The sequence below is a fragment of the Lactuca virosa genome, chromosome 4, assembly GCF_052849685.1.
Source record: "Lactuca virosa cultivar CGN04683 chromosome 4, Lactuca_virosa_CGN04683_v6, whole genome shotgun sequence".
NCBI classification, from domain to species: Eukaryota; Viridiplantae; Streptophyta; class Magnoliopsida; order Asterales; family Asteraceae; genus Lactuca; species Lactuca virosa.
The window spans coordinates 520,234,018-520,242,734 of record NC_136429.1 but is presented as its reverse complement, the minus strand read 5'-3'; positions in this window follow the sequence as shown (position 1 = coordinate 520,242,734).

Here is an 8,717-nt window from a genome sequence, read left to right as displayed (position 1 = left end):
GTCTCAAACGCCCTCTGCTGCTGAGGGCCCCACCGTAAATCCACCCCCTTCCTCGTCAGACGAGTGAGGGGTACCGCAATCTTGGAGAAATCCTGTATGAACCTCCGGTAGTACCCTGCCAATCCCAAAAAGCTCCTGATATCTGAGGGAGATTTCGGAACCTCCCACTGCATAACCGCCTCGATTTTGGCCGGATTGACCAAAATTCCCTCCTGGTTAACGAGATGTCCGAGGAACTGGACCTCTCGTAGCCAAAACTCACACTTCGAGAACTTGGCGTACAACCGTTCTCGTCTCAGAACTCCCAATAACTCCCGTAGATGCTCCTCATGCTGCTCTCGGGTCTTGGAATACAAGATATCATCTATAAACACTATGACCGAGCGATCGAGCATCGGTCTGCAGACCCGATTCATTAGGTCCATGAACACTACTGGCGCGTTGGTGAGCCCAAACGGCATCACCACGAACTTGTAATGTCCATAACGAGTTCGGAACGCGGTCTTCTCCACGTCCTCCTCTCTGACCCTGACATGATGATACCCAGACCTCAAGTCTATCTTGGAAAACCAAGATGCGCTCTGCAACGGATCGAAGAGATCATCTATCCTCGGGAGTGAGTAATGGTTCTTCACTGTTAACTTATTCAACTCCCGGTAATCAATGCACATCCGGCGCGAACCGTCCTTCTTCCGGACAAAAAGAATCGGTGCTCCCCATGGAGAACTGCTAGGTCGGATGAACTGCTTGCCCAACAATTTCTGCAGCTGTGACGACAGCTCCTGCATCTCAGGTGGCGCCAATCGGTACGACGCCTTGGCAATAGGGGTCGCACCAGGCACCAGGTCGATCCGAAACTCGACCTGCCTCTCCGGAGGTATCCCTGGCAACTCCTCTGGAAACACATCTGCAAACTCCCTGACCACAGGAACATCGGAAACCGAAATCTGATCCCTGGCTCGCATATCCAATACATACGCTAGGTAACCTGCACCCCCGTGCTGAATATACTGCCGAGCCCTGGCGGCTGAACAAAACCCTGACCTCGATCTGGTGCCCTCGCCATATATAATCAACTCTCCCCCACTTGGGGTTCGAACCACTACCCGCTGACCCTCGCAATCAATCATGACACCGAAACGACTGAGCCACTCCATCCCCACAATCACGCATACATCCCTCATGGGGATCGGAATCAAGTCTATCGGAAAAGGTACCACGAATATCTCCATCTCGCACCCTCGGTAGATTGAAGCAGCCGAAACCCCGTGTTCGTCGACGATAGAAACTCGCAACGGACACTCCAGCTCGCCTACTGACACTCTCAACTCCCTACTAAATGTCTGAGATACAAAAGACCGACTCGCCCCCGAGTCAAATAAAACCAGTGCAGGTAAGGAGTTCACTAGAAACGTACCTAATCACAAGTATAACAGATAAGCATACAATAGATATAACCAATGGGAGTAAGGATAGAAACATACCAGCAACCACATCCGGTGTTGCCATGGACTCCTCAACTGTAAGCTGGAAGGCACGACCCTGAGCCTTCGGAGGCTCTATCCTGATTGGTCTCCCATCCGTGATCCTTAAGGTAGTCGGCGCTGGAGCCTGCGCCGACTTGGCGGCTAGTAGAGGACACTGGGCCTTCATATGGCCCACCTGCTCACAATGAAAGCAAAGCCTGACTCCAGAAATCGGAGTCAGCTGCCTGCAATCCCTGGCCAAATGGCCCTGCTTGCCATATCGGTGGCATCCACTGCCTGTCCGACACATCCCTGAATGAGCCTTCCCGCACTTCCCACAAGTGCGGCCTGGCTGTCCCCCAGTCCTAGTATCAGCGGTCTTGGACCGCTTTGGCGCCGACTGTGACTGTGTCGGGGCCTGCCGCTGCTCCCTCAACTGTAGCTCAATCTCCAACTCACGCCGTATAGCGGCCTCCTGCAACTCCAGAAGTGTATCACATTGCTGGGTGGCAACAAACTGATGGATGTCAGTCTTGAGCATGCTTAGATAACGGGTCATCTGAGCCTGCTCGGAAGCAAACTCCGGGCAAAACATCGCCCTCTCAGTGAACATACGGGTGATCTCCGTCACTGACTCCCCATCCTGTCTCAAACTCATAAACTCCTGCGCCAAGCGTTCCCGCTCGACCCGCGGAATGTAACGGGCGCAGAACATGTCCCTGAATTGCTCCCAAGTAACACCAGCTCTCTGGTCATCAGTGTACGACCCACTCGCAAGTCTCCACCAGTCCTTGGCCCCGGACCTTAGCAGGTTCAGAGCACACCTGACCTTCTGGTCAGTAGGACACGAGCAGGTGAAGAAACACCCCTCCACATCCGAGATCCACCTCATAGCCTTGATGGGATCCTATGTCCCTTCAAAAGTAGGGGGCTTCGTGTTATCGAAGTCCCTGTATTGAAAAACTCGCCCCGCTCCCCCTCCTGCCGCTGTTACAGTCGTGGTGGCTGCAACAGCAGCTGTCTCAGCGAGGGCTGCATATATGTCGTCAAAATACTCCATCATAGCGGACTTAATAGTCCTGAACAACTCTGGAATCTGACCCCGGACAATCTCAACCACCTCCTCGTGGATGATCTCCCTGACCCGATCCTCTGTCAACATTGGCCCCTCCTGGCCGATAATCTCAGGTGCCACTGGGGCCTCCTGATCACCTTGTCCTGATCCTGATCCGGACCCTGTCGTGAAACATCTCGTAACTTCCATTCTGAAACATAACAGGAAGATGTTAGACAATCCGCATAAATAACCGGGAACCAACTCCCGACTAATCCCTAGGGGTTGTGACTTCCTTGCTACGCGTATGGGTCCTGTGCTTTCAGTAGTACGGGCCCATACTACCTTCCACACCTACCCATATTTGTCTCAAGTATCACCACAACACACTAACAATATACATAAACATAGCGAGCACTCAATCCTCACTCCTATAGGAAAGCTAACCGTCTCACAACCGACCTACCGGTCCCACACACTCACCCATCCATGAAACTTCCACCAACCCTGCAGCACTAGTGTATGCTGGCCATACATAACGCTGGACCCTATAGACTTTCAAATATCCAATCCTACCCTAAGCTCCCAATCAGACAAGAACATAACATAAGGCTAAATCAAACATTCTCAGGCTATAAGATCTTAATTATGTATGGTCGTGATGCATAGACTAAGAAACTATAGTTATGATGTCAATTTCATATAAGGAAAACCCTAGGCTATCAGGCATCATACAATCAGGAAATTCTTATCATGCAATTCCTGAAGATCCCTAGCCTAGCACTAGCATGCTGTTCTAACATATCATATAATCAAATAACTGTATGGTATTTTGGGGGGCTATTTACTGGCTACGGCTGATCGTACATCCTGCATCCTCATTTACTTATTTTGAAAACCATTTTAGAAATCATTTTGAAAACCTTTCCTTGATTTGAGACTGGATTCACAAGCATGTTCCTCCAATTCACTCAAACCAAGGCTCTGATACCAACTTGTAACACCCATAAATCTCGAGCCAATTTAAAACTTTTAAAACATATCCAAAACCATTAATCATTACAAAACTTGTTTTCAAAATGTATCATATCAGAGTATCCCAGAAACAAAGTCACAAAAAGTGAGGAGCTGTACGATCACGCCTTTGCCTTGCCACGATCTCCTGATGTACCTGAAACAATAAACTGAAACTGTAAGCCCGAAAGCTTAGTGAGTTCCCCCAAAATATCCATACCCACAACAATACACATATAATAAAAAACAACATCTTATGGGTCCAGTCAACCATCCGGTTGGAATACCCCAGGCCCTCAACCATCCGGTTGGAATGCCAACATACTATGGGTCCAGTCATCCTCGGGATGGAATACCCCAGGCCCACAACCAACAGGTTGGAATGCCCACATACTATGAGTCCAGTCATTCTCGGGATGGAATACTCATGACCCACAACCAACAGGTTGGAATCCCCAGGTCTATTGGCTTTCGCATAAAGCAGATAAGCCTCAACCGCCAAACAACATGTACACATATAACAAATATCACATAACAGTCTATAGACAATACTTGATCTAACAGATCATACCACATACCACATAACACCATCCCATCTACCGGGATGCCGATCTAACAGATCATACCACATATCACATAATGTTATCCTACCCTCTAGGACACCGATCTAACAGATCATACTAGCATAGCATAACCATATAACAATCCGAAGGGCCGGCCTTGGTGCCTTAGACCCTTGAGTATAGTGAGGATAACTCACCTCGCAACTGTCGTCTGAAACTTGAAAGCTCAACTCCCGGATCACCAACACGAACTCCACCACCTATAGTTACCATAAAACCCTTTTTCATAAATTTCCAAATTTCCACAATACCCTCATAAGTTAACTGGTCAACTCTTGGTCAAAGTCATAGTCCACAGTCAAAGTCAACAATCCATGTTGACTCGACTCGTCGAGTGTAGTTCACCGACTCGTCGAGTCCTCCCTGAACTTGAGAAGTCGCGAAATCCTTGGTTGACTCGTCGAGTTTCCCCTTTAACTCGCCGAGTTCATACATGTCCAAAGGTTGGGAAAACCCTTGCCGACTCGCCGAGTCACTAGACTGACTCGCCGAGCCCACGACAACCTTCATCAGACTCGTCGAGTTGTTCATCCAACTCATCGAGTACATGGCCATCTTCATGTGACTCGGCGAGTTGACTATGCAACTCGCCGAGTCCTTTCAGGCCTTCATCCATGCAGACACTTTTTAAGCCATGCCAAGGTTCCAGATTACAGATCCAAGCTTCTAAGGCATGTTTATCACGTAAAGTTGCAAACTTTACACGCATGCAAGGCCCTAGAGGCGCTAAATGACCAATCTAAGCTTCTAATGGAGCTTTACACCTTAGGAGAGTCTCATCCTTGCAAGAGTTGGAAACTTTATGGACTTAGAAGCCCAAGAGAGTTTAGTTCTGAAATTACAACTTCGGATCTTAGCTTACACACAAGAAAAGTTCCAAACATACTAGGGAAAACCCTAAAATTTGTCCAAAAAGGGGATCTAGAAATGAAATGAGGTCAGGGTAGCGATTTATACCTTCCAGAAGATGCCAAATAAGATAGATTTCAGATCCCACAAACTCCTTGCTTCTGGATACTTGGTCTCCAAGCTCCCTTCTCCACAAAATCCTCTTCCAAGCTTAAGAATACACAAATGGAACACACACACTCGATTAGGGTTTGAGAGGGACAAGAAGCAGTAAAGGGGAGGCTGGGGGAGGCCAATGATCCTTTAAATAGGGTGCAAAACCCCAGGATTTAGGGTTTCATCTGCCAGCTCCTACTCGTCGAGTCCCTTCTTGGACTCGGCGAGTAGGTCATTAAAATACGTGGACCAACCCGCAACTACTCGACGAGTAGGGCAATCAACTCGTCGAGTAGCCCTTGAAATCAAGAAACTCATATATTAAATCAATACCTGAGAATCGGGGCGTTACACTAAGAGGTAAGGATTTGTCGATCGGTTCAATAAGGGTTTCCTCCTCATGTTGAGCGCCAGTGTTAGAGGTTCCTTCATCGTTCGATTCTAGAAGCTCTTCAAGATCGATTTTCCTCCCACTGTCTCCTTGGCTTATGAGTTCTCACTCTCGGAAAACCCCTCTCCTCGAAACGAAGACAACATTGTCACTCGGTCTATAGAAGAGATATCCAAAGGACTTCTGTGGATAGCCGATGAAAATACATCGCTCACTACGAGGTTCTAGCTTGCTGTGAGTCTCTCGTCTTACGAAAGCCTCGCAACCCCAAACCTTGATATGTGCCAACGAGGGAGCTTTCCCTGTCCACATCTCGTGAGGTGTTTTGGCAACCTTCTTTGTAGGGACTAGGTTAAGGATATGGGTGGCAGTCTCTAAGGCATACCCCCATAATGAGATAGGTAGCGAAGCACGACTCATCATGGAACGAACCATGTCCAACAAGGTTCGATTACGCCTCTCAGCAACACCATTCAACTGTGGTGTCCTAGGTGGCGTCAATTTCAAAACAATTCCACATTCCTTGAGGTAGTTGTGGAATTCAAGAGTAAGGTACTCTCCACCTCGATCGGATTGAAGCATCTTGATTTTCCTGCCCAACTGATTCTCCACTTCCTGCATAAACTCTTTGAACTTTTCAAAGGTTTCTGACTTGTGCCTGATTAAGTAGATATAGCCATATCTGCTATAATCATCGGTAAAAGTCACGTAGAAGCGACTTGCATCCCTTGTGGTGGATCTAAAGGGCCCACACACATCGGTGTGTATGAGATCCAATAAACCCTCACCCCTTTCACAAGTACCAATGAAGGGTGACTTGGTCATCTTTCCAAGTAAACAAGACTCGTATACGTCATCGTCCCTAAGGTCAAATGACTCCAACACTCCATCCTTTTGGAGTTGGGCTATGCGTTTCTTGTTGACATGTACAAGACGACAATGCCACAAGTATTCTTTATCTAAATCATTGGAAGAATCGATATGCAACAAATCATTTCCTAAATTGTCTACAACCATCACAGTTTCATATATTCCATTACAAGGCAATGCTTCAAAATAGAAAACACCGTTAAAGAAAACAATAATAGAACCCTTTTCATTATCAAATGAAAATCTAAGTACTTGTTTATATAAACCATGAAAAGAAATGATGTTTCTAGCCATTTCTGGCGAATAACAACAATTATTCAACTCTAGTCCTAACCCACTACTAAGTACTAAAGACTAAACTCCAATCTTGGTGACATGCGACGATCTTATGTTCCCCATGATCAAGTTTATCTTCCCATGCTCCACATCCCTATTTCTTCTTAGGCCCTACAAATCAGAACAACTGTGAAACCCACATCCTGTATCAAGAACCCAAGAAATAGCATGAGATGAGTCATTAGATTGAATAGTATAAATACCTACGTAGGATGGTTTTATCTTTCCATCCTTAATGTCCTGCAAATACTTCGGGCAGCTTCGTTTCCAATGCCCTTTGTCATGGCAGTGGTAGCACTCTGCATCCTTAGGGTTGGAGGAGGGTGAAGTGGAGCCAACCTTGGTTCCACTAGAAGAGGTACCATCATGGGAATTTCCCTTATGGTGGCTGTTTGAAGGAACCTTCCTCTTCTTACCCTTCCCCTGCCTAATAGCCAAGACGAGGGCAACTGTAGCGGGAGTTGGTGCAACAAATTTGTCCTTGAGGTTGCTCTCAGCAGTCCTCAACAGGCCTTGAAGCTTGCTTAGAGAGACCTCCTCTTTGTTCATGTGGTAGGTCATGCGGAACTGGTTGTAGCAAGGAGGCAGGGAATGAAGAATCATATCAATCGCCAGCTCTTCATCAAAGTTAACATTTAACTTCAGCACGAGGTCAACATATCTCTGCATTCTCTGGAGATGAGCAGTGACAGACTCTCCGTCCCTCATCTTGGTCGTGATCATCGAAGTGATGATCTCGTACCTTTCATGTCTGGCGCTTTGGTGGTACATGTCCAGTAAATCCTGATGCATTTCATAGGGGTAGAAGTCCTCGTAGGACTTTTGGAGTTCGGCAGTCATAGTCGCGAGCATGATGCAATGGACTTTTGTAGCATCGCGCTTGTGGGCCTCAAAGGCAGCGATCTCCTCGGGAGTAGCAGTGTTGACATTCACTTCCTTCAGCTTTTCATCGAGAACATACTCTTTGTCCTCGTAGCGGGTGACCATGCGGATGTTCCAGATCCAATCATTGAAATTGGTCCCATCGAAAATCACCCTCCCACACAAGCTCATGAGTGAGAATGAGCCTGAAGGGTTTGAGCCTGAAGCGTTGTTTTTGTTCGAGTTAGACATCTGAAAGGGAAAAGAGACAAAGTTGATTAGATAAGAATCCCCAATTAAACACCCAAATGAGAAATTAGGGATAGGATCCAACAACATTATTTACAACTTAAAAGAGGGATGCCGTAATTTAAATTGCAAATAATTTGAAGGTAAGTGAATGACGATTCACTAATTTCCACCATGAAAAACAAAAGATAAATTAAGTTTTAAATGTATTGAAAACTCCTAGATCTTTGAGATTCATTGAACTTTTCAATGACATGTTTAAATCTCGATATGCCCTTCAAGTTTGTGACTGGGATACCGACGATCACAAACAAGGTGTGAATAACCATGCAAATGTACATGGTGCCCTCGAAGTTACAGTCACCTAATCAATGTGTCGGTTAACCACACACGCTTCATTGATCTATAACAAACATCGAGTCACCCTTTTCCACCTTTGCTAGACCCAAATTAGTGTGTCGGTTAACCACACACGCTCCACTAACGTCTTGGCAAGGGTACAAAGTGTAATTTCATGGAATAACATCATTTTCACATTTTTCCTAAAGTAACTAAGATTGGGAATTTTATAAAAACATTTAGTTACTTTATTTATCATTATACTTTTAATGAGGAATTTAGTTGCCCTATCCTACCCGTTCGGCTAACGACCCTCCACCAATCAAGGAAGCGGTGGGTGAGAGTGGACACCCATTAAACTACCATTTTATAGGCAGCAACCTTATACCCCCCTTATAAATCGGCTTCATGAATGAGGCCTACTAACGGTAAGACTAACATTTATTTTATACATATATAATAATTATTCTTATAATATTACAATAGTATAGGGTTGAATTTTAAACTTG